General features: G+C 39.4%; 1 pseudogene; it reads right to left on the bottom strand.

The window, feature by feature from the left end:
- Positions 1-98: 98 nt before the first annotated feature.
- The window catches only part of Tmem64-ps1 (transmembrane protein 64, pseudogene 1), a 66,473-nt pseudogene continuing 39,907 nt past the window's right edge, over positions 99-26,664 (bottom strand).

Genomic DNA, 26,664 nt, shown 5'->3' with positions numbered 1-26,664 from the left:
TCTAGTGATTTTGTTTGTGCCATAATACAACAGGACTTGTCTCTGACTTCTAGGCCTGGCCAGCAAACCAGGCTCTCAATAATCACAGTTTGTAAGTATCATACAATATTGATTCCACCTCCAGAAAATGTGAGGGTCATCTTGTAGTAGAAGGGCCAATGGGATTGGTTGATTTCCTTTAACCGGAGGTTTTCAGTTCCTTGTCACAAGTTATGATAGCTGGATTCAATTCCACTTGAATGTGCTGAACTACATGAAACATGAGGCCTATGCTTAGAACATTCTGAAAACAAAAGACAAAATATCTACTAACATTGTTCTGCAATGACTTTTTTCATTCTCCTCACTGTGGTACCCAAGTAAGAATTCAGAAGCTGAGTCAGAAGCAGTCCAACTGAAGATGTCATCAGATAGTTGTATAAGAAACATCAGTAATCAAAAGCACTGCATTCTGAAGCCCCAAAAGTATGAGAATCAGCTGGGTCAGAGCAACCACCTTCAGGCTATTTCCTCCCTCCTTGATGTGAATGACAACACTCAGTTTGTAGCCAGTTTGGGCCCTGGCAGTCACTTTCAGATCACATAAAGATTATGTTTAGGAAGCCTTGTACCATGAGGACATCCCTAATATGAAGATGTACAGGTAGCCAGCCACTGCATTAAATACAATATAACCCCTACATCAAGGGAAGGAGATCATAAGGAAGCCCATGACAAAGAACAGGACACTGAGCAGCTGAGCAATAAGACCTGGCAGGAAGTCCTGCAGTTAACAATGTGTTGGGTCCAAAGAAGCCAAGCACAGGGTGACCAGCATGCACACCAGCATGAGGCTCCAATAGGTGCCAGAGGCATCAGCAGTGCCAGTTTCTGACCTTACCCACTCGGAACACCAGACAGCTGCCGCTTACAGAACAACCACCAGCACCCCAGCTGGCAAGTTGAAGACTGCAGGCAGACCTTGGTGGTCCAGATAGGCACCTAGCAGAAGCATGATGCCTTAATAGAACTCCATTATTTACCACACTCTGTTATGTTCCTTTCATCCCTCTTTTAGAACACCTGATCATGCTTCTTTATTAATGTAATTGATGTGGTAAAAATAAGTTATTCATGACAATGTGTTTAAAATACACATTCTCAGGAAAATGAATATAAAATAGCATCTAAAACAAATGTCTACCTATTTAGAGAATGATCTATACCAAAATTTTCCTTTAAAGGACTGGAGATGGCAATTATTCACTTAAAATATTAGGAAAATTTTTATCTTTCATATATTTTATTATCAATTATGGCTATAAATTCACATTCATATCCACAAATGTGTACAAATGAACTATGGAAAGACTAAGAGATTAGCAATTTATTGTATTTTTGTCTCCCATTCCATCAAAGATCATATATATAATATTAAGAATAGTTAAATACTGTGGAGATGCACCTTTTTATAGCTAATAAGTATGGCCTCTGAGTCTCTGAATGCATCAAACCCTGCTTAAGGAATAAAATACGTATTAAAAATATGCATCCAGCTCTGCTCCCAGACCCCGTGAGAGAGAGAGACCTCACCGCCTGGTCAGGTGGGCACTCCTGAGGCTGCAGAGCGGAAGAGACCACCAACACTGCCCACCCTCACCCCTGCCCACATCCCTGGCCCAAGAGGAAACTGTATAAGGCCTCTGGGCTCCCGTGGGGGAGGGCCCAGGAGCGGCAGAACACCTGCCTGAGACACTGCCGGAACCTGAAGGAAACAGACCAGATAAACATTCTCTGCACCCAAATCCCGTGGGAGGGAGAGCTAAACATTCAGAAAGGCAGACAAGCTGGGAAACCAGAAGAGACTGCTCTCTGCACATACATCTCGGTCGCCAGAGGAAAACACCAAAGGCCATCTGGAACCCTGATGCACTGAAGCTCCCTGAAAGGGCGGCGCAGATCTTCCTGGTTGCTGCCGCCACAGAAGCCCGATGGCAGCACCCCGAGAGCGAACTTGAGCCTCAGGACCACAGGTGAGACCAACTTTTCTGCTGCAAGTGACCTGCCTGGTAAACTCAAGACACAGGCCCACAGAAAAAGCTGAAGACCTGTAGAGAGGAAAAACTACACACACGAAAGCATAACACTCTGTCCCCTTAACTGACTGAAAGAGAGGAAAACAGGTCTACAGCACTCCTGACACACAGGCTTATAGGACAGTCTAGCCACTGTCAGAAATAGCAGAACGAAGTAACACTACAGATGATCTGATGGCGAGAGGCAAGCGCAGGAACCAAAGCAACAGAAACCAAGACTACATGGCATCATCGGAGCCCAATTCTCCCACCAAAACAAACATGGAATATCCAAACACACCAGAAAAGCAAGATCTAGTTTCAAAATCATATTTGATCATGATGCTGGAGGACTTCAAGAAAGACGTGAAGAACTCCCTTAGAGAAACACAGGAAAACATTAATAAACAAGTAGAAGCCTACAAAAAGGAATCGCAAAAATCCCTGAAAGAATTCCAGGAAAACATAAATAAACAAGTAGAAGCCCATAGAGAGGAGACACAAAAATCCCTGAAATAATTCCAGGAAAACACAATCAAACAGTTGAAGGAATTAAAAATGGAAATAGAAGCAATCAAGAAAGAACAAATAGAAAGAACCCTGGATATAGAAAACCAAAAGAAGAGACAAGGAGCTGTAGATACAAGCTTCACCAACAGAATACAAGAGATGGAAGAGAGAATCTCAGGAGCAGAAGATTCCATAGAAATCATTGACTCAACTGTCAAAGATAATGTAAAGCAGAAAAAGCTACTGGTCTAAAAAATCCAGGAAATCCAGGACTCAATGAGAAGATCAAACATAAGGATAATAGGTATAGAAGATAGTGAAGACTCCCAGCTCAAAGAACCAGTAAATATCTTGAACAAAATCATAGAAGAAAACTTCCCTAACCTAAAAAAAGAGATACCCATAGACGTACAAGAAGCCTACAGAACTCCAAATAGATTGGACCAAAAAAGAAACACCTTCCATCACATAACTGTCGAAACACAAAACGCACAAAACAAAGAAAGAATATTAAAAGCAGTAAGGGAAAAAGGTCAAGTAACATATAAAGGCAGACCTATCAGAATCACACCAGACTTCTCGCCAGAAACTATGAAGGCCAGAAGATCCTGGACTGATGTCATACAGACCCTAAGAGAACATAAATACCAGCTCAGGTTACTGTATCCTGCAAAACTCTCAATTAACATAGATGGCTAAACCAAGATATTCCATGATAAAACCAAATTTACACAATATCTTTCTACAAATCCAGCACTACAAAGGATAATAAAGGGTAAAGCCCAACATAAGGAGGCAAGCTATACCCTAGAAGAAGCAAGAAACTGATCGTCTTGGCAACAAAACAAAGAGAATGAAAGCACACAAACATAACCTCATATCCAAATATGAATATAACTGGAAGCAATAATAACTATTCCTTAATATCTCTCAACATCAATGGCCTCAACTCCCCAATAAAAAGAAATAGATTAAAAAACGGGATACGCAACGAGGACCCTGCATTCTGCTGCCTACAGGAAACACACCTCAAAGACTAAGAAAGGCACTACCTCAGAGGGAAAGGCTGGAAAACAACTTTCCAAGCAAATGGTCAGAAGAAGCAAGCTGGAGTAGCCATTCTAATATCAAATAAAATCAATTTTCAACTAAAAGTCATCAAAAAAGATAAGGAAGGACACTTCATATTCATCAAAGGAAAAATCCACCAAGATGAACTCTCAATCATAAATATCTATGCCCCAAATACAAGGGCACCTACATACGTAAAAGAAACTTACTAAAGTTCAGAACACACATTGCACCTCACACAATAATAGTGGGAGATTTCAACACCCCACTCACATCAATGGACAGATCATGGAAACAGAAATTAAACAGAGATGTAGACAGACTAAGAGAAGTCATGAGCCAAATGGACTTAACGGATATTTATAGAGCATTCTATCCTAAAGCAAAAGGATATACCTTCTTCTCAGCTCCTCATGGTACTTTCTCCAAAATTGACCATATAATTGGTAAAAAAAAGGGCCTCAACAGGTACAGAAAGATAGAAATAATCCCATGCGGGCTATCAGACCACCACGGCCTAAAACTGGTCTCAATAAGAATCAAGGAAGAATGCCCACATATACTTGGAAATTGAACAATACTCTACTCAATGATAACCTGGTCAAGGAAGAAATAAAGAAAGAAATTAAAAACTTTTTAGAATTTAATGAAAATGAAGGTACAACATACCCAAACTTTTGGGACACAATGAAAGTTTTGCTAAGAGGAAAACTCATAGCACTGAGTGCCTGCAGAAAGAAACAGGAAAGAGCATATGTCAGCAGCTTGACAGCACACCTAAAAGCTCTAGAGGAAAAAGAAGCAAATACACCCAGGAGGAGTATAAGGCAGGAAATAATCAAACTCAGAGCTGAAATCAATCAAGTAGAAACAAAAAGGACCATAGAAAGAATCAACAGAACCAAAAGTTGGTTCTTTGAGAAAATCAACAAGATAGATAAACCCTTAGCCAGACTAACGAGAGGACACAGAGAGTGTGTCCAAATTAACAAAATCAGAAATGAAAAGGGAGACATTACTACTGATTCAGAGGAAATTCAAAAAATCATCAGATCTTACTATAAAAACCTATATTCAACAAAACTTGAAAATCTCCAGGAAATGGACAATTTCCTAGACAGATACCAGGTACCGAATTTAAATCAGGAACAGATAAACCAGTTAAACAACCCCATAACTCCTAAGGAAATAGAAGCAGTCATTAAAGGTCTCCCAACCAAAAAGAGCCCAGGTCCAGACGGGTTTAATGCAGAATTCTATCAAACCTTCATAGAAGACCTCATACCAATATTATCCAAACTATTCCACAAAATTGAAACCGATAGATCACTACCGAATACCTTCTACGAAGCCACAATTACTCTTATATCTAAACCACACAAAGACACAACAAAGAAAGAGAACTTCAGACCAATTTCCCTTATGAATATCGACGCAAAAAATACTCAATAAAATTCTGGCAAACCGAATCCAAGAGCACATCAAAACAATGATCCACCATGACCAGGTAGGCTTCATCCCAGGCATGCAGGGATGGTTTAATATACGGAAAACCATCAACGCGATGCATTATATAAACAAACTGAAAGAACAAAACCACATGATCATTTCATTAGACGCTGAGAAAGCATTTGACAACATTCAACACCCCTTCATGATAAAAGTCCTGGAAAGAATAGGAATTCAAGGCCCATACCTGAACATAGTAAAAGCCATATACAGCAAACCAGTTGCTAACATTAAACTAAATGGAGAGAAACTTGAAGCAATCCCACTAAAATCAGGGACTAGACAAGGCTGCCCACTCTCTCCCTACTTATTCGATATAGTTCTTGAAGTTCTAGCCAGAGCAATCAGACAACAAAAGGAGGTCAAGGGGATACAGATCGGAAAAGAAGAAGTCAAAATATCACTATTTGCAGATGATATGATAGTATATTTAAGTGATCCCAAAAGTTCCACCAGAGAACTACTAAAGCTGATAAACAACTTCAGCAAAGTGGCTGGGTATAAAATTAACTCAAATAAATCAGTTGCCTTCCTGTATACAAAAGGGAAACAAGCCGAGAAAGAAATTAGGGAAACGACACCCTTCATAATAGACCCAAATAATATAAAGTACCTCGGTGTGACTTTAACCAAGCAAGTAAAAGATCTGTGCAATAAGAACTTCAAGACACTGAAGAAGGAAATTGAAGAAGACTTCAGAAGATGGAAAGATCTCCCATGCTCATGGACTGGCAGGATTAATATAGTAAAAATGGCCATTTTACCAAATGCGATCTATAGATTCAATGCAACCCCATCAAAATACCAATCCAATTCTTCAAAGAGTTAGACAGAACAATTTGCAAATTCATCTGGAATAACAAAAAACCCAGGATAGCTAAAGCTATCCTCAACAATAAAAGGACTTCACGGAGAATCACCATCCCTGAACTCAAGCAGTATTACAGAGCAATAGTGATAAAAACTGCATGGTATTGGTACAGAGACAGACAGATAGACCAATGGAATAGAATTGAAGACCCAGAAATGAACCCATATACCTATGGTCACTTGATTTTTGACAAAGGAGCCAAAACCATCCAATGGAAAAAACATAGCATTTTCAGCAAATGGTGCTGGTTCAACTGGAGGTCAACATGTAGAAGAATGCAGATCGATCCATGCTTATCACCCTGTACAAAGCTTAAGTCCAAGTGGATCAAGGACCTCCACATCAAACCAGACACACTCAAACTAATAGAAGAAAAACTAGGGAAGCATCTGGAACACATAGGAACTGGAAAAAGTTTCCTGAACAAAACACCAATGGCTTACGCTCTAAAATCAAGAATCGACAAATGGGATCTCATAAAACTGCAAAGCTTCTGTAAGGCAAAGGACACTGTGGTTAGGACAAAACGGCAAGCAACAGATTGGGAAAAGATCTTTACCAATCCTACAACAGATAGAGGCCTTATATCCAAAATATACAAAGAACTCAAGAACTTAGACCGCAGGGAAACAAATAACCCTATTAGAAAATGGGGCTCAGAGCTAAACAAAGAATTCACAGATGAGGAATGCCAAATGGCTGAGAAACACCTAAAGAAATGTTCAACATCTTTAGTCATAAGGGAAATGCAAATCAAAACAACCCTGAGATTTCACCTCACACCAGTGAGAATGGCTAAGATCAAAAACTCAGGGGACAGCAGATGCTGGCGAGGATGCGGAGAAAGAGGAACACTCCTCCATTGTTGGTGGGGTTGCAAACTGGTACAACCATTCTGGAAATCAGTCTGGAGGATCCTCAGAAAATTGGACATTGAACTGCCTGAGGATCCAGCTATACCTCTCTTGGGCATATACCCAAAAGATGCCCCAACATATAAAAAAGACACGTGCTCCACTATGTTCATTGCAGCCTTATTTATAATAGCCAGAAGCTGGAAAGAACCCAGATGCCCTTCAACAGAGGAGTGGATACAGAAAATGTGGTACATCTACACAGGGGAATATTACTGAGCTATCAAAAACAACGGCTTTATGAAATTCGTAGGCAAATGGTTGGAACTGGAAAACATCATCCTGAGTGAGCTAACCCAATCGCAGAAAGACATACATGGTATGCACTCATTGATAAGTGGCTATTAGCCCAAATGCTTGGATTACCCTAGATGCCTAGAACAAATGAAACTCAAGACGGATGACCAAAACGTGAATGCTTCACTCCTTCTTTAAAGGGGAACAAGAATACCCTTGGCAGGGAAGAGAGAGGCAAAGATTAAAACAGAGACTGAAGGAACACCCATTCAGAACCTGCCCCACATGTGGCCCATACATATACAGCCCCCCAATTAGACAAGATGGATGAAGCAAAGAAGTGCAGACCGACAGGAGCCGGATGTAGATCGCTCCTGAGAGACACAGCCAGAATACAGCAAATACAGAGGCGAATACCAGCAGCATACCACTGAACTGAGAATAGAACCCCCGTTGAAGGAATGAGAGAAAGAACTGGAAGAGCTTGAAGGGGCTCGAGACCCCATATGTACAACAATGCCAAGCAACCAGAGCTTCCAGGGACTAAGCCACTAACTAAAGACAATACATGGACTGACCCTGGACTCTGACCTCATAGGTGGCAATGAATATCCTAGTAAGATCACCAGTCGAAGGGGAAGCCCTGGGTCCTGCTAAGACTTAACCCCTTGTGAACTAGACTGGTGGGGGGAAGGCGGCAATGGGAGGAGTGTTGGGAGGTGAACACCCATAAGGAAGGGGAGGGGGGAGGGGGATGTTTGCCCGGATACCGGGAAACTGAATAACACTCGAAATGTATATAAGAAATACTCAAGTTAATAAAAAAAAAATAAGGCTGTGATGAACATAGTGGAGCACATGTCTCTTTTATATGTTGAGGCATCTTTTGGGTTTATGCCCAATAGAGGTATAGCTGGATCCTCAGGCAGTTCAATGTCCAATTTTCTGAGGAACCTCCAGACTGATTTCCAGAATGGTTTTACCAGTCTGCAATCCCACCAACAATTGAGGAGTGTTCCTCTTTCTCCACATCCTCGCTAGCATCTGCTGGCACCTGAGTTTTTGATCTTAGCCATTCTCACTGGTGTGAGGTGAAATCTCAGGGTTGTTTTGATTTGCATTTCCCTTATGACTAAAGATGTTGAACATTTCTTTAGGTGTTTCTCAGCCATTCGGCATTCCTCATCTGTGAATTCTTTGTTTAGCTCTGAGCCCCATTTTTTAATAGGGTTATTTGTTTCCCTGCGGTCTAACTTCTTGAGTTCTTTGTATATTTTGGATATAAGGCCTCTATCAGTTGTAGGATTGGTAAAGATCTTTTCCTAATCTGTTGGTTGCCGTTTTGTCCTAACCACAGTGTCCTTTGCCTTACAGGAGCTTTGCAGTTTTAAGAGATCCCATTTGTCGATTCTTGATCTTAGAGCGTATGGCATTGGTGTTTTGTTCAGGAAATTTTTTCCAGTGCCCATATGTTCCAGATGATTCCCTAGTATTTCTTCTATTAGTTTGAGTGTGTCTGGTTTGATGTGGAGGTCCTTGATCCACTTGGACTTAAGCTTTGTACAGGGTGATAAGCATGGATCGATCTGCATTCTTCTACATGTCGACATCCAGTTGAAGCAGCACCATTTGCTGAAAATGCTATCTTTTTTCCATTGGATGGTCTTGACTCCTTTGTCAAAAATCAAGTGACCATAGGTATGTGCGTTCATTTCTGGGTCTTCAATTCTATTCCATTGGTCTATCTGCCTGTCTCTGTACCAATATCATGCAGTTTTTATCACTATTGCTCTGTAATACTGCTTGAGTTCAGGGATGGTGATTCCCCGTGAAGTCCTTTTATTGTTGAGGATAGCTTTAGCTATCCTGGGTTTTTTGTTATTCCAGATGAATTTGCAAATTGTTCTGTCTAACTCTTTGAAGAATTGGATTGGTATTTTGATGGGGATTGCATTGAATCTGTAGATTGCTTTTGGTAAAATTGCCATTTTTACTATATTAATCCTGCCAATCCATGAGTATGGGAGATCTTTCCATCCTCTGAGGTCTTCTTCACTTTCTTTCCTCAGTATACAGATCTTTTACTTGCTTTGTTGAAATCACACCGAGGTACTTTATATTATTTGGGTCTATTATGAAGGGTGTCGTTTCCCTAATTTCTTTCTCGGCTTGTTTCCCTTTTGTATAGAGGAAGGCAACTGATTTATTTGAGTTAATTTTATACCCAGCCACTTTGCTGAAGTTGTTTATCAGCTTTAGTAGTTCTCTGTTGGAACTTTTGGGATCACTTAAATATACTATCATATCATCTGCAAATAGTGATATTTTGACTTCTTCTTTTCCGATCTGTATCCCCTTGACCTCCTTTTGTTGTCTGATTGCTCTGGCTAGAACTTCAAGAACTATATCGAATAAGTAGGGAGAGAGTGGGCAGCCTTGTCTAGTCCCTGATTTTAGTGGGATTGCTTCAAGTTTCTCTCCATTTAGTTTAATGTTAGCAACTGGTTTGCTGTATATGGCTTTTACTATGTTCAGGTATGGGCCTTGAATTCCTATTCTTTCCAGGACTTTTATCATGAAGGGGTGTTGAATGTTGTCAAATGCTTTCTCAGCATCTAATGAAATGATCATGTGGTTTTGTTCTTTCAGTTTGTTTATATAATGCATCGCGTTGATGGTTTTCCGTATATTAAACCATCCCTGCATGCCTGGGATGAAGCCTACCTGGTCATGGTGGATCATTGTTTTGATGTGCTCTTGGATTCGGTTTGCCAGAATTTTATTGAGTATTTTTTGCGTCGATATTCATAAGGGAAATTGGTCTGAAGTTCTCTTTCTTTGTTGTGTCTTTGTGTGGTTTAGATATAAGAGTAATTGTGGCTTTGTAGAAGGTATTCGGTAGTGATCTATCGGTTTCAATTTTGTGGAATAGTTTGGATAATATTGGTATGAGGTCTTCTATGAAGGTTTGATAGAATTCTGCATTAAACCCGTCTGGACCTGGGCTCTTTTTGGTTGGGAGACCTTTAATGACTGCTTCTATTTCCTTAGGAGTTATGGGGTTGTTTAACTGGTTTATCTGTTCCTGATTTAAATTCGGTACCTGGTATCTGTCTAGGAAATTGTCCATTTCCTGGAGATTTTCAAGTTTTGTTGAATATAGGTTTTTATAGTAAGATCTGATGATTTTTTGAATTTCCTCTGAATCAGTAGTTATGTCTCCCTTTTCATTTCTGATTTTGTTAATTTGGACACACTCTCTGTGTCCTCTCGTTAGTCTGGCTAAGGGTTTATCTATCTTGTTGATTTTCTCAAAGAACCAACTTTTGGTTCTGTTGATTCTTTCTATGGTCCTTTTTGTTTCTACTTGATTGATTTCAGCTCTGAGTTTGATTATTTCCTGCCTTATACTCCTCCTGGGTGTATTTGCTTCTTTTTCCTCTAGAGCTTTTAGGTGTGCTGTCAAGCTGCTGACATATGCTCTTTCCTGTTTCTTTCTGCAGGCACTCAGTGCTATGAGTTTTCCTCTTAGCAAAACTTTCATTGTGTCCCAAAAGTTTGGGTATGTTGTACCTTCATTTTCATTAAATTCTAAAAAGTTTTTAATTTCTTTCTTTATTTCTTCCTTGACCAGGTTATCATTGAGTAGAGTACTGTTCAATTTCCAAGTATATGTGGGCATTCTTCCTTGATTCTTATTGAGACCAGTTTTAGGCCGTGGTGGTCTGATAGCCCGCATGGGATTATTTCTATCTTTCTGTACCTGTTGAGGCCCTTTTTTTTTACCAATTATATGGTCAATTTTGGAGAAAGTACCATGAGGAGCTGAGAAGAAGGTATATCCTTTTGCTTTAGGATAGAATGTTCTATAAATATCAGTTAAGTCCATTTGGCTCATGACTTCTCTTAGTCTGTCTACATCTCTGTTTAATTTCTGTTTCCATGATCTGTCCATTGATGAGAGTGGGGTGTTGAAATCTCCCACTATTATTGTGTGAGGTGCAATGTGTGTTTTGAGCTTTAGTAAGGTTTCTTTTACATATGTAGGTGCCCTTGTATTTGGGGCATAGATATATAGGATTGAGAGTTCATCTTGGTGGATTTTTCCTTTGATGAATATGAAGTGTCCTTCCTTATCTTTTTTGATGACTTTTAGTTGAAAATTGATTTTATTTGATATTAGAATGGCTACTCCAGCTTGCTTCTTCTGACCATTTACTTGGAAAATTGTTTTCCAGCCTTTCACTCTGAGGTAGTGTCTGTCTTTGTCTCTGAGGTGTGTTTCCTGTAGGCAGCAGAAAGCAGGGTCCTCGTTGCATATCCAGTTTGTTAATCTATGTTTTTTTTAATTGGGGAGTTGAGCCCATTGATGTTGAGAGATATTAAGGAATAGTGATTATTGCTTCCTGTTATATTCATATTTGGATGTGAGGTTATGTTTGTGTGCTTTCATTCTCTTTGTTTTGTTGCTAAGACGATTAGTTTCTTGCTTCTTCTAGGGTATAGCTTGCCTCCTTATGTTGGGCTTTACCATTTATTATCCTTTGTAGTGCTGGATTTGTAGAAAGATATTGTGTAAATTTGGTTTTGTCATGGAATATCTTGGGTTCTCCATCTATGTTAATTGAGAGTTTTGCAGGATACAGTAACCTGGGCTGGCATTTGTGTTCTCTTAGGGTCTGTATGACATCAGTCCAAGAAATCTGGCCTTCATAGTTTCTGGCGAGAAGTCTGGTGTGATTCTGATAGGTCTGCCTTTATATGTTACTTGACCTTTTTCCCTTACTGCTTTTAATATTCTTTCTTTATTTTGTGCGTTTGATGTTTTTACTATTATGTGACGGGAGGTGTTTCTTTTCTGGTCCAATCTATTTGGAGTTCTGTAGGCTTCTTGTATGCCCATGGGTATCTCTTTTTTTAGGTTAGGGAAGTTTTCTTCTATGATTTTCTTGAAGATATTTACTGGTCCTTTGATCTGGGAGTCTTCACTCTCTTCTATACCAATTATCCTTAGGTTTGATCTTCTCATTGTGTCCTGGATTTCCTGTATGTTTTGGACCAGTAGCTTTTTCCGCTTTACATTATCATTGACAGTTGAGTCAATGATTTCTATGGAATCTTCTGCTCTGGAGATTCTCTCTTCTATCTCTTGTATTCTGTTCGTGAGGCTTGTATCTACAGCTCCTTGTCTCTTCTTTTGGTTTTCTATATCCAGGGTTGTTTCCATGTGTTCTTTCTTGATTGCTTCTATTTCCATTTTTAGTTCCTTCAACTGTTTGACTGTGTTTTCCTGGAATTCTTTCAGGGATTTTTGCTATTCTTTCAGGGATTTTTGCGATTCTTCTCTGTAGGCTTCTACTTGATTATTAATGTTTTCCTGTGTTTCCCTAAGGGAGTTCTTCATGTCTTTCTTGAAGTCCTCAAGCATCATGATCAAATATGATTTTGAAACTAGATCTTGCTTTTCTGGTGTGTTTGGATATTCCATGTTTGTTTTGGTGGGAGAATTGGGCTCCGATGGTGCCATGTAGTCTTGGTTTCTGTTGCTTGGGTTCCTGAGCTTGCGTCTCGCCATCAGATTATCTCTAGTGTTACTTTGTTCTGCTATTTCTGACAGTGGCTAGACTGTCCTATAAGCCTGTGTGTCAGGAGTGCTGTAGACCTGTTTTCCTCTCTTTCAGTCAGTTATGGGGACAGAGTGTTCTGCTTTCGGGCGTGTAGTTTTCCTCTCTACAGGTCTTCAGCTGTTCCTGTGGGCCTGTGTCTTGAGTTCACCAGGCAGCTTTCTTGCAGCAGAAAGGTTGGTCTTACCTGTGGTCCCGAGGCTCAAGTTTGCTCGTGGGGTGTTGCCCACGGGCTCTCTGTGGCGGCAGCAACCAGGAATACCTGTGCCGCCCCTTCCGGGAGCTTCAGTGCACCAGGGTTCCAGATGGCCCCTGGTGCTTTCCTCTGGCGTCCGAGATGTGTATGCAGAGTGCAGTCTCTTCTGGTTTCCCAGGCGTGTCTGCCACTCTGAGGGTTTAGCTCTCCCTCCCATGGGATTTGGGGGCAGAGAACTGTTTATCCGGTCTGTTTCCTTCAGGTTCTGGCAGTGTCTCAGGCAGGTGTTCTGCCGCTCCTGGGCCCTCCCCCACGGGAGCCCAGAGGCCTTATACAGTTTCCTCTTGGGCCAGGGATGTGGGCAGGGGTGGGCAGTGTTGGTGGTCTCTTCCGCTCTGCAGCCTTAGGAGTGCCCACCTGACCAGGCGGTGAGGTCTCTTTCCAACAGGGTCTGCCTTATTTTTAATAGCCAGAAACTGGAAAGAACCCAGATGCTCTTCAACAGAGGAATGGATACAGAAAATGTGGTACATCTACACAATGGAATATTATTCAGCTATCAAAAAAAAACGAGTTTATGAAATTTGTAGGCAAATGGTTGGAACTGGAAAATATCATCCTGAGTGAGCTAACCCAATCACAGAAAGACATATATGGTATGCACTCATTGATAAGTGGCTATTAGCCCAAATGCTTGAATTACCCTAGATCCCTAGAACAAATGAAACTCAAGACGGATGATCAAAATGTAAATGCTTCACTCCTTCTTTAAATGAGGAATAAGAATACCCTTGGCAGGGAAGGGAGAGGCAAAGATTAAAACAGAGACTGAAGGAACACCCATTCAGAGCCTGCCCCACATGTGGCCCATACATATACAGCCACCCAAATAGACAAGATGGATGAAGCAAAGAAGTGCAGACCGACAGGAGCCGGATGTAGATCGCTCCTGAGAGACACAGCCAGAATACAGCAAATACAGAGGCGAATGCCAGCAGCAAACCACTGAACTGAGAATAGGTCCCCTATTGAAGGAATCAGAGAAAGAACTGGAAGAGCTTGAAGGGGCTCGAGACCCCAAAAGTACAACAATGCTAAGCAACCAGTGCTTCCAGGGACTAAGCCACTACTTAAGACTATACATGGACTGACCCTGGACTCTGACCCCATAGGTAGCAATGAATATCCTAGTAAGTGCACCAGTGGAAGGGGAAGCCCTGGGTCCTGCTAAGACTGAACCCCCAGTGAACTAGACTATGGGGGGAGGCCGGCAATGGGGGGAGGGTTGGGAGGGGAACACCCATAAGGAAGGGGATGGGGGAGGGTGATGTTTGCCCGGAAACCGGGAAAGGGAATAACACTTGAAATGTATATAAGAAATACTGAAGTTAATAAAAAAATAATATGCATCCATTACTTTAGGGAGTGATGAATGTCCCTGATTTTTAAACTCAAGTTAATGTTAAAAATGATCATTTCTCATGTTTGCATTTTTTGCACTTCTGAGAAGCAGCTGCTGCCATAAGCAGAAATGCTAATATTCTATGGTAACAGCTGTTGTTAGAGTATTTTGGACTAACCACTTTTTGGAAGTGTAAATCTTGCTATAAGGGTCAAATTTTGTCTTAGAATTCTCTCAATTTCACAAACTTAAAATGTTTGAGTATTTAAGATGAAATTGTGACAAGCAACCTCAGCTTGATTATTTCTCTGAACTTAAACCATCCTTTAACTTTTCTGGTCTATTATATACCTCCACTGATAGTGAATTAACATCATGTTCTATAACAGAAATCATGAAGATATCTAATATGCAGAAAATAAAAAATTCCAAAATTGAAAAGGAGAAACCTTAGTAAAGGGAAATGCACCAGTCCATTTTATTATTGTTAAACTTCTGACTTACTTTTGATTATGTATATATTATTCAAACACACTTAACCTGCAATGTAAATGAAGTGTGTTTAAATTTCACCAAAAATAGATTTGTAAAACACGCAGAGGAAACCACCACATAACACAGTAGGTAACAATAGACATAAAAAAAATAAATGAATTAATATCACTAGCTACATCTGTATTGGTTTATGAGATTTTAATGTGGCTTTGTAGGTATCAGTGAATGCATGGCTTTGCTATTGGTGTTAGAATGCACATTTACCAACAAGGCCCAAGAGAATAACATGTGTTGTGGTCAATAAAGCTGAATGAAGTTGGACATAAGGCTTGAAGGTACATAGATGAGATTTTACCTAGCTGGTTTCAGTTTTGCTTTAGTTTAGTATTCCTTACTATGATTCTTTGGAATGGTATTATATATCCTTCAATGTTGTAGGAATGTGCTCTGCTCTTTAATCTTGATTTTATAGGGGATTACAATAAAGAAATTATATGAATCTCAGAAGAGACTTAGAGCTTTGGACTTTTAAACATTGCTGAGACTGTGAAGGACTACAGTGAATTTTGAAGTTGGACTTAATATGTTTAGCACTTTGCTATAGTTACATAATTCACCATAGAATCAAGGGCTTGATCTATGGAAACCTGGTTGTAGAATGTTTGGCCCATGGGAAGTGGCAATGTTTGGTGGCTTGTCCTTCTTGAAACAGGTGTGGCCTTGTTGGAAGAAGTGTATAAGTGTTAGAGATAGAGATAGAGTTAGAGTTAGCATTAGGGTAAGGATTAAAGTTAGGGTTACACTTAGGCTCAGGGGTAAGATTAGAGTCATGTTACGATTAAGGCTTGGGATAGGTTAGGTCTGGGTCATGGTTATGGTCAAGGTCAGGGTACAGGTTAGGGTTATCTTGGGCTCCTCTTTGTTACCAACAAGGAGTTTATCATACACTTCTGGCTTCTCTAACTTCTTGGGGTATCTAAGGCAACTTCGACTTCAAATCTTCTTGTTCTAATATCTAAGATCCTCCATGATCTCTTTGGCTTCTCCAATTGTCTTAGGTCATTTAGCAACTCTGCCCTTGTCACTCTCTAGGCTCCGCTTAACTCCATTGCTGCTGCTCTCTTGGTGGTCATGCACTGGGACTGTTGTCTCCAATAATTTGTGATCTTCTGCAGCTAGACTTTACCTATAGCCTCTTATAGTATCTCGTCATCTTCTTCAGTCCTGCGCCATCAAATGCTACATTGGCTATACCTTCTCCAATGGCATTTTTTGGCCTCTCATGTGCCATGCTTTATCTGTTCACCATATTACTTTTATGACATCAAAAACAGTATAACCTGTGTGATTATTTAATATTACCAAGTCTGGCTATAGGCATGAAGTCTATCTCTGCACACAGCTGCCTTGTATATTCATAAAACACTTTCCAGAGGTTTTCAGCTCACAGTGAGTTTCATCTCTTCTTAATTATCTATTCATTTTCAGCTCGAGCTAACCAAGATCAACTGTTCCAGTAGCCTCTTCTATTCTTGAGGATAAAGCCAGTGCTACATGGCAGAAGCTGTAGAATTCTGCTGCTTTCTGGGGCTGAACCATGCCCTCCTTGTTTTACTATATTATTACCAGGTTTGGGTTTTCCAACTCCTTTACTGCCTACGCTTCACTTTGCCCAGAACTTCTGTGCTAGGCTTACCTTGAATTCAGAGATCTCCTTCCTTTGTCTTCTAGGATTAAAACTATGTACCACCACTCATGGACCTAAGTTTTTCTTCAATTCCTTTTCACAAGATTCTTATAAGCATGGTCACTGTGTTTCAAGATCTGAATCACAGGTGTGGCCTCTATTTCTGAATTGTAGTTCATTTCTAATACAGTCAATTTGACAATTTACAATAGACATCAAAATTTATTCCTTGTCAACTTGACACACAAGCATATTTTCTTATATCTAAAGGAAAACAATAACCAGGTTATAGCAGTGCCTAATATGCCTAACATAGTGACTATCCCTCATTGAATTGCAAATAAATAAACAATAAACATAGCTAGATGGACTTAACCCTGAGGTCACCATCCCCTTAATATGTTTATTTTCTTTAACACAGCGTTTAGATCCATTCTACTACCTAGTGCCCATGTATTACTTGAGCATTACATTTGCTATATTTCCTTTATGATCTTCATAAGAGTGAACCACAGGACAATCTCTAAAATATGTAGTTTGTAGCAATCTTTTGTCAATGCCATTAAGTTAATTTTTTTTTACCTTAGCCTCAGGCAGATGCATTGCTCAAATGCAAAATGACCCAACTTTCTTCAACCAAGTATCATATCAATGTTCTCTAAGCAACTTACTAGAGGTTTTGTCCTCTGACACCTCTTGAGCCATGCCCCAACATTCAAATTACTCACAGCCCTAGGGTCTTCCATGCTTCTTCTGTAATGTCTTATAAAGCCCCACTTAAAGCATCCTACTTCTATTCAAAGTTCCGAAATCCACATTCCTCCAAACATAAGAATTGCTAAGCCTGCCACAATATTCCAGTCCCTGGTAATAATTTCTGTATCAGTCAAGGTTCTATTGCTATGAAGAGACACCATGACCAAGGCAAGACTTGTAATGGCAAATATTTAATTGGGGCTGGCTTTCAGTTTCAGAGTTTCAGTCCATTATTTATCATCATGGAAGGAAGCATGGCAGCCTGCAGGCAGACATGGTACTGGAGAAGAAGTATCTGAAAGTAGCCAAAGCGGAAAGAGTTCCACACTAGGTGGAGCTTGAGCCAAGGAGTCCTGAAAGCTCACATACATAGTGAAGCATTTCCAAAATAAATAAATAAATAAATAAAAATAAAAATAAAAAGCCACACCTACTCCAACATGGCCACAATTTCTCATAGTAGCACTTCCCAAGGGTGACCCATGTTCAAACCAACACACAAAATATTGACTAAATTCCTACTATACTTTTGACTAGTTGGAAAGTGTCTTTAATACTCAGCAAAAGAAAAGAAACAAAGCTGTTTCTGTGTTGCTTGACTTTATCTCTTAATAGGAAGGGGGACTTAATAAATATTAAGTAAAACAATTAAGTAATTATCTCTGCAATGGTAGATGACTCAAGAATGCAGAGCAGAAATTACTAGAAACTCATTAATATAAGTAGATCCACAAAACAACACTATGATGTTTTGTGCCGACTCAGTCCCAAATCACAAGATTCTGCTAAATTGATGCCAGGATTCAGCTATAAGCACTTACTCAAAGCACAGAGGTACCCAGAGTACCTGTTGTCAAATAGCATTTTAATACTCTGTTTTTCGAGTGTATTAAAAGCTTCATGATTATATTTACTAGCATGAAAAAAAAACAGTTAATTTCAATCTATATTTTCAGAGCTGATTTACATTTGCCCCCATGCCTCTGCCTTCTCCTGAATTTTCTTGTTTTGTATTTGTTTTGCTTTGTTTTTTAATAATTTATTTAGATGTTTTGGTATTGCTGTGATCAAGTGCCTTACAGAATCTATTCAAGGATGAAGTTGCATAGAAGGAAAGCATGGCAAGGAAGCCATCAATGATTGTGAGAGAGTGAGACAGACATATCCACAGGGGAATTGGACAAAAAAAATAGGGGTAGAGAAAGAAGGGTTGGATTTGAACATTTAAAGGTCCACAATTAGTGACTTGTGTCCTCCAACTGGGACTTACTTAAAAATGAAACCTCCTTTGCAAATACTGCCAACAGGCTGAAAATTAGCTCTCACAAAGTGGATTTCAGGGTAAACATTCCAGGTTCAGAACATTATTGGTATCAACTCAAGACTTATGTGTAGTTACTACATTCCTTCATAATACTTATATGTAATTGAAGGTATTGCCTTAAATAGAGACCATATCAGAATTATCTCAATTTAAAGTACAAAGACATTATCAAAAATTATAATATAATAATAAAAATTGAGGAAGATCTCAGAAGATGGAAAGGTCTCCCATGCTCATGGATTGTCAGTATCACTATAGTAAAAATGGTCCACTTAACAAAAACAATCTACAGATTCAATGCAATCCCCATCAAAATTCCTTGTCTATTCTTCATAGAGTTAGAAAGAACAATTTGCAAATGCATTTAGAATAACAAATAACCAAGGATATCGAAAAATTCACTTAAAAATAAAATAAATACTGGGAGAAATCACCATTCTTGCCCTCAGCCTTTATTACAGAGAAATAGTGATAAAAACTATATAGTATTGGAACAAAGAGAGGCAGGTAGATAATGGAATAAAATTGTAGAACCAGAAATGAATCCACACACCTATGGTTACTTGATCTTTGACAAAGGAGCTAAAACCATACAGTAGGAAAAAAGATAGCATTTTTAACAAATCGTGCTGGTTAAACTGGAGGTCAGCATGTAGATGAATGCAAATTAATCCAATCTTATCACCCTGAACAAATCTCAAGTCCAAGTGGATCAAAGACTCCACATAAAACCAGATAAACTCACACTAATAGAAAACAAGTTGGGAATAACCTCGAACCCATGGGCACTGGCGAAATTATCCTGAACAAAACACCAGTGGCTTATGCTCTAAGATCAACAATTGACAAATAGGACCATATAGCTTCTGTAAGGGACAGGACACTATCATTAGGAAAAAGTGGAAACACGAAGACTGGGAAACGATCTTTCCCATTCGTACATCCAATAAAGGGCTAATATCCAAAAAATACAAAGAACTCAAGAAGTTAGACTCCAGAGAATCAAATAACCTTATTAAAATGGGGTATAGAGCTAAGCAAAGAAATCTTAGTTGATGAATATCAAATAGCTGAGAAGTACCTAAAGAGAGGTTTAACATCCTTAGTCATCAGGGAAACGCAAATCAAAACAACCCTTAAATTTCAACTCACACCAGTCAGAATGTCTGGGAGCGATGCCCTTGAAACCCTCTATTATTGATGTTAACATTATGGTTAAAGTTAAGTATGACTGGATAGTTGGAAAATATTTTTCCAGCCAGCTGCAGAAGATTAATTCCCATCTAGTGGTCAGGATGAATAATGATATGATAAAGTTCTGACCTTGCTGAGAAATGCGTCTGATGACAAGTTGCCCAATGTGATAACCTGTAACCTTTCTGAAAAATCAACATCCTGCTGACTAAAAGATTTAAAAAACTGTGACCTTTCTAAAATCCTGTTGATGTCAGCCGTTTGTCTGACCACAAGAACTGTGTCCTTGGCCTGCGTAAATGTTTCACACTTTCCTCCTCCCTCTGTTATCTTTGTTATGGTATAAATTCGGCCTTGGGAAAAAATAAAATTGTCACTTTGATCAGACTCTTTTCTTGGTGCCCTTCTTCGTGTCTCTTGTCCCTCATTCTCTTCCAGGTACCCTCTGCATCCTCCCTGACAAAAAATATCAGGTGACAACAGGTGCTGGCAAGAATGTGTAAAAACAGGAACACTCCTCCAATGTCGATGGGATTAGAAGCTGGTACAAGCACTGTATAATTCCCTCTGGAGTTTCCTCAGAAAATTGGACATTTTAGTACATGATGATCCAGTTATAACACTCCTGGGCATATACCCAAATGATGTGCCAACATATAACAAAGACACATGCTCCACTATGTTCATAGCAGCCTTATTTATAATAGCAAGAAGCTTAAAAGAACCCAGATGCCCTTTAACAGAAAAATGGATACAGAAAATGTGTCACATCTATACAGTGGAGTATTACATAGCTATCAAAAACAATGACTTCACAAAATTCATAGCCAAATGAATTCAACTAGAGAATTTCCTCCTGAGTAAGGCAACACAATCAGGAGAGAACACAGATGGTATGTACTTACTGATAAGTGGGTATTAGCCCAAATGCTCAAATTACCCAAGATGAAACCCACAGACCACATGAAGCTTAAAAAGCAGATGTTTCAGTTCTTCTTTAAAGGGGAAATAAAAATATTCATGGGAGAGAATATGGAGACAAAGTCTGGAGGAGAGACTGTAGGAATGGCAATTCAGATCCTGCTCCACAGGCATTCTAGCCTATATATATATATATCCCAGGGACTAAGCCACTACCTAAAGACTGCCCATGGGCAGAACCATGGCTCCAGCTGCACATGCAACAGAGGATGGCCTTGTTGGGCACCAATGGGTGGAGAATCCCTTTGTCTTGCCAAGGCTGGACCCCCAGTGTAGGGGAATGTTGGGGAAGAGGCAGGAACAGGAGGTGGTTAGGAAAGGGCAATACCCTTATGAAAGAAGGGGACAGGGATGGGATAGGGGGCTTATGGCCAGGGAACCAGGAAAGAGATTAACATTTGAAATATAAATAAAAATACCTAATAAAAATAAATAAGATCTGAGTTCGATCTCTGTCTTCTCAGCTGTTGTTTAAATCTTATGCACCTCTTTTTTTTCCATCTTAAAGCAGAGTTAAAATTATGTATCCGTTAAAGGCAATACTGAGAATAATAATGATAATAATAATAATAATAATAATAATAATAGTAGTAGTAGTAAAAGAATAATAATAGCAAAAATAATAATAAACCTTAGTTTAAACAGCCTTGTAATAAATACAACAACATTTAATGCTCCACAGTCCCTAGGAGAATCAGACTGAGGATCAACACTGCGTTTAGCAGAAAGAATGTCAATCACACAGCCCTTCCTGTGTGTAGCTTCCTAAGTGATGGTGGTGAAAGTCAGATCGAAAGAACTTGAGAGAAACTGTAGGCCATAAAATCTGACTAATTTTCAAAACATGGGGGGAAAGGAGAGAGATATGTGGTATTTGGAGGGTGCAACAGTCAAGTGAATTTCTCATGAATCAGTAAAGAAGGCAATGTGAAGGAGAGCTTGAGGTATACCCTAAGTACGAAGCATGGGCTGAGAAGCTGCAGACCCTTGCTTGATGGGTGTTAGATTTAGTATCAACATTCTATCATTAGCATAAACTTTTGATTTCAGATTTAACATGTCTATATTAACTGATTACTATTTGTGTTTTAAGCTGCTGTATTTTTTCCTAAGAAAAGAAATGATATAAAACTAATTGATAATGCTATAATATTTTATAGGAATCATATTCTTTGCATAATTTTTGTTCATACATTGAAAATATAAATATACAAACTTACAGTATTATCTATAATGAATCAACTGCAATATTTTTATTATTATGAGTAACTAGATTTATAATATGCTAATTATCTCATAAAAAGTATGATCATTATAATACCATTACTATTACATTCTCTGTGAATAAAGGACAGTAATGACACTGTAGCTATCGTAACGATTATTTTATTAATGTAGGTGCCCTTCCTTTTGGAGCCTAGATATTCAGAATTGAGAGTTCATCTTGGTGGATTTTTTTCCTTTGATGAATATGACGTGTCCTTCTTTATCTTTTTTGATAACTTTTGGTTGAAAGTCAATTTTATTTTATAATAGAATGGCTACTCCATCTTGTTTCTTGGGAACATTTGCTTGGAAAATTGATTTTCAGCCTTGTACCCTGAGGTAGTGTCTGTTTTGTAACTGAAGTGTATTTTCTATAACCAGCAAAATGCTGAGTCCTCTTTATGTATCCAGTCTGTTAGTCTATGACTGTTTATTTGGAAACTGAGTCCATTGATGTTGAGAGATACTAGGAACCAATGAATGTTGTTTCCTGTTATTTTTATTGTTAGAAGCAGAATTGTTTGTTTTGCTATCTTCTCTGGGTTTATTTCAAGAAGACTACTTTCTTGCTTTTTCTTGGTTGTAGGTTCCCAACTTGTTTTGGAGTTTTTTTGTTTTTGTTTTTGTTTTTTTTGTTTTTTTTTTTTTGTTTTTTTTTTTGTAAGACTGCATTTTGGGAAGGTATTGTGTAAATTTGGTTTTGTTATGCAATATCTTGGTTCTCCTTCTGTGTTGAGAGTTTTGCTGGATATAATATCTTGAAATGACGTCTACTGAGGATTTTCTAGCTTTCATAGTCTATGTAGAGAAGACTGGTGTGGTTCTGATAAGTCTGCCTTAATGTGTTTCTTGACCTTTTTTCCATTACTGCTTTTAATAGTCTCTGTTTTGTGTAATTGTTGTTTGGACCATTATATTAAGGGAAAAATTTCTTTTCTGGTCCAATCTTTTGGGAGTTCTGTAGGCTTTTTGTATATTCATGGGCATCTCTTTCATCAGGTTAGGGAAGTTTTCTTCTATAATTTTGTTGAAGATATTTTGGCCCTTTAATTTGTGTGTCTTCGTTCTCTTCTATTCCTATTATCCTTAGACTTGATCTTCTCATTGTGCCCTGGATTTCCTGGATGTTTTGTGTTAGGAGCTTTTTGTGTCTGCATTTTCTTTGGTTGTTGTCTCAATATTTTCTATGATCTCTTCTGACACAGAGATTCTCTCTTCTATCTCTTGCATTCTATTGGTAATTCTTGAGTTTATGACTCCTGATTTCTTTCATAGGCTTTGCATCTCTACGGTTGTCTCCCTTTTCAATTTCTTGTTTCTATTTGAATTTTTAGATCATGGATGTCTTTGTTCAATTCCTTCACCTGTTTGATTGTATTTTTATTTAATTCTTAAAAGATACTGTGTTTCCTCTTTAAGAGCTTCTACCTGTTTACTTTTGTTATCTTGTATTTCTTTAAGGGAGTTAAATATGTCCTTCTCAGAGTCCTCTAACATCATCATGAGTAGTGATTTTAAATCAAAATCTTGTTTTTCTGGTGCGTTTGGATCTCCAGGGCTTTTTGTAATGGAGGATCTGAGTTCTGATGATGCTAAGTGGCCTTGGATTCTGTTGCTTAGGTTCTTGCCCTTGCCTCTGACCATATGCTTATCTCTGGTGTTAGCTGATCTCTGCACCTCTGACAGAGGCTTGGCTCTCCTGGAAGCCTGTTTGTCAACACTACTGGGACATCAGCTCTCTCGCAGTGGGATCTGGGTATAGAAAGCTGTGGCATAGAATGAGCTCTCAGCACAGGCAGAAACTGGAAGGGTTCTGGTCCACTCTATTCCTCCATACCTGTCTCCTAAAGGCTCCAGACTGGTTACTTGGAGCAGAAGTGGTGGTTTCACCTGTGATCTCAGGTGTGTCAACACTCTAGAAGACCACCTCTGTCAAAGTGAGATCTGGGTACAGAAAGCTGTGGCACAGGGTCTGCCTGAGGACAGGTAGAAACAGGAAGGCACTTCCATCACTCCTCCACCCCCAGCTTCTTAATAAATTCTTTAAAATATATGTTCCTTCAACCATACTAGACAGAGAGGGGGGACAGATACATGCAAATAAAAAATTGCTTTTGAAAGAAAACTAAACCATAGCAAAATAAATATAAATTCTTAAAACGTGACAAACATATCACATCAATACTTGGGAGATGCTGGACGATCATAAGGACAAGGTTAGTCTTAGCTATAGAAAGAAATTGCCTCTAGAGTTTACTTGATACCCTGTCTCAAAAACAAAAGGAAAGAATTACAATTAAAAACACACTAGAATATTTTTCTGTACTGTTTTTAAAATTTCTTTATTTGTGAAGTGTATTAGCTACCAGATCCTGAAAACAAAGTAGTTTACAAAGTTTCCAAATGACCGTGTATACTTTTTCATGTAGAGGAAACAACCAAAAATATTGATTGCTATCTATTTCTGTACATAAAAATGATCTATCTCAACATAATTCAATACTATTCTAGACCACGACTATGTCAATCACCTTATTGGTTTTCAATTTGTGGATCTCAGCATCTTTGCTGGTCATACAAGGTATTTTGAATAGCAGATATTCACATATGGTTAATAGCAGTAGCAAAATCACAGTTATGATGTAGCAACAAAATACTTTTAATATTTGGGGTCACTATATCATGAGAAACTGGAATTTAGGGTTGAGAACCACTCATTTAGAAAGTTCCTTTTCATAACATAATGTCATATTATGACATGGCATTAAAAGTTTGTTTGCGGAAGTCCCACACCCTCGGATCCCGGCCCGCAGCAGCTCTCTGCCCCCAGACCCTGTGAGAGAGAGACCCAACCGCCTGGTCAGGTGGGCACTCCTGAGGCTGCAGAGCGGAAGAGACCACCAACACTGCTCACCCCTGCCCACATCCCTGGCCCAAGAGGAAACTGTATAAGGCCTCTGGGCTCCCCTGGGGGAGGGCCCAGGAGCGGCAGGACCCCTGTGCCTGAGACACCACCAGAACCAGAAGGAAACAGACTGGATAAACAGTTCTTTGCACCCAAATCCCGTGGGAGGGAGAGCTGAACCTTCAGAGAGGCAGACAAGCCTGGGAAACCAGAAGAGACTGCTCTCTGCACACACATCTCGGACGCCAGAGGAAAAAGCCAAAGACCATCTGGAATCCTGGTGCACTGAAGCTCCCAGAAGGGGCGGCACAGGTCTTCCTGGTTGCTGCCACTGCAGAGAGCCCGTGGGCAGCACCCCACGAGGGAACTAGAGCCTCAGGACCACAGATAAGACCAACTTTTCTGCTGCAAGAAAGCTGCCTGGTGAAGTCAAGACACAGGCCCACAGGAACAGCTGAAGACCTGTAGAGAGGAAAAACCACATGCCGGAAAGCAGAACACTCTGTCCCCATAAATATTTGAAAGAGAGGAAAACAGGTCTACAGCACTCCTGACACACAGGCTTATAGGACAGTCTAGCCACTGTCAGAAATAGCAGAACAAAGTAACACTAGAGGTAATCTGATGGCGAGAGGCAAGCGCAGGAACCCAAGCAACAGAAACCAAGACTACATGGCACCATCGGAGCCCAATTCTCCCATCAAAACAAACATGGAATATCAAAACACACCAGAAAAGCAAGATCTAGTTCCAAAATCATTTTTGATCATGATGCTGGAGGACTTCAAGAAAGACGTGAAGAACTCCCTTAGAGAACAAGTAGAAGCCTACAGAGAGGAATCGCAAAAATGCCTGAAAGAATCGCAAAAAACCCTGAAAGAATTCCAGGAAAACATAAATAAACAAGTAGAAGCCCATAGAGAGGAGACACAAAAATCCCTGAAAGAAATCCAGGAAAACATAAATAAACAAGTAGAAGCCCATAGAGAGGAGACACAAAAATCCCTGAAATAATTCCAGGAAAACACAATCAAACAGTTGAAGGAATTAAAAATGGAAATAGAAGCAATCAAGAAAGAACACATGGAAATAACCCTGGATATAGAAAACCAAAAGAAGAGACAAGGAGCTGTAGATACAAGCTTCACCAACAGAATACAAGAGATGGAAGAGAGAATCTCAGGAGCAGAAGATTCCATAGAAATCATTGACTCAACTGTCAAAGATAATGTAAAGCGGAAAAAGCTACTGGTCCAAAACCTACAGGAAATCCAGGACTCCATGAGAAGATCAAACCTAAAGATAATAGGTATAGAAGAGAGTGAAGACTCCCAGCTCAAAGGACCAGTAAATATCTTCAACAAAATCATAGAAGAAAACTTCCCTAACCTAAAAAAAGAGATACCCATAGACATACAAGAAGCCTACAGAATTCCAAATAGATTGGACCAGAAAAGAAACACCTCCCGTCACATAATTGTCAAAACACCAAACGCACAAAATAAAGAAAGAATATTAAAAGCAGTAAGGGAAAAAGGTCAAGTAACATATAAAGAGAGACCTATCAGAATCACACCAGACTTCTCGCCAGAAACTATGAAGGCCAGAAGATCCTGGACTGATGTTCTACAGACCCTAAGAGAACAAAAATGCCAGCCCAGGTTACTG

The sequence above is a fragment of the Rattus norvegicus genome, chromosome 13 (genome assembly GCF_036323735.1).
Source record: "Rattus norvegicus strain BN/NHsdMcwi chromosome 13, GRCr8, whole genome shotgun sequence".
In the NCBI taxonomy this organism is placed as follows: domain Eukaryota; kingdom Metazoa; phylum Chordata; class Mammalia; order Rodentia; family Muridae; genus Rattus; species Rattus norvegicus.
Note: the sequence above shows the minus strand (reverse complement) of the source record. Positions and strands in the feature narration are given on the sequence as shown.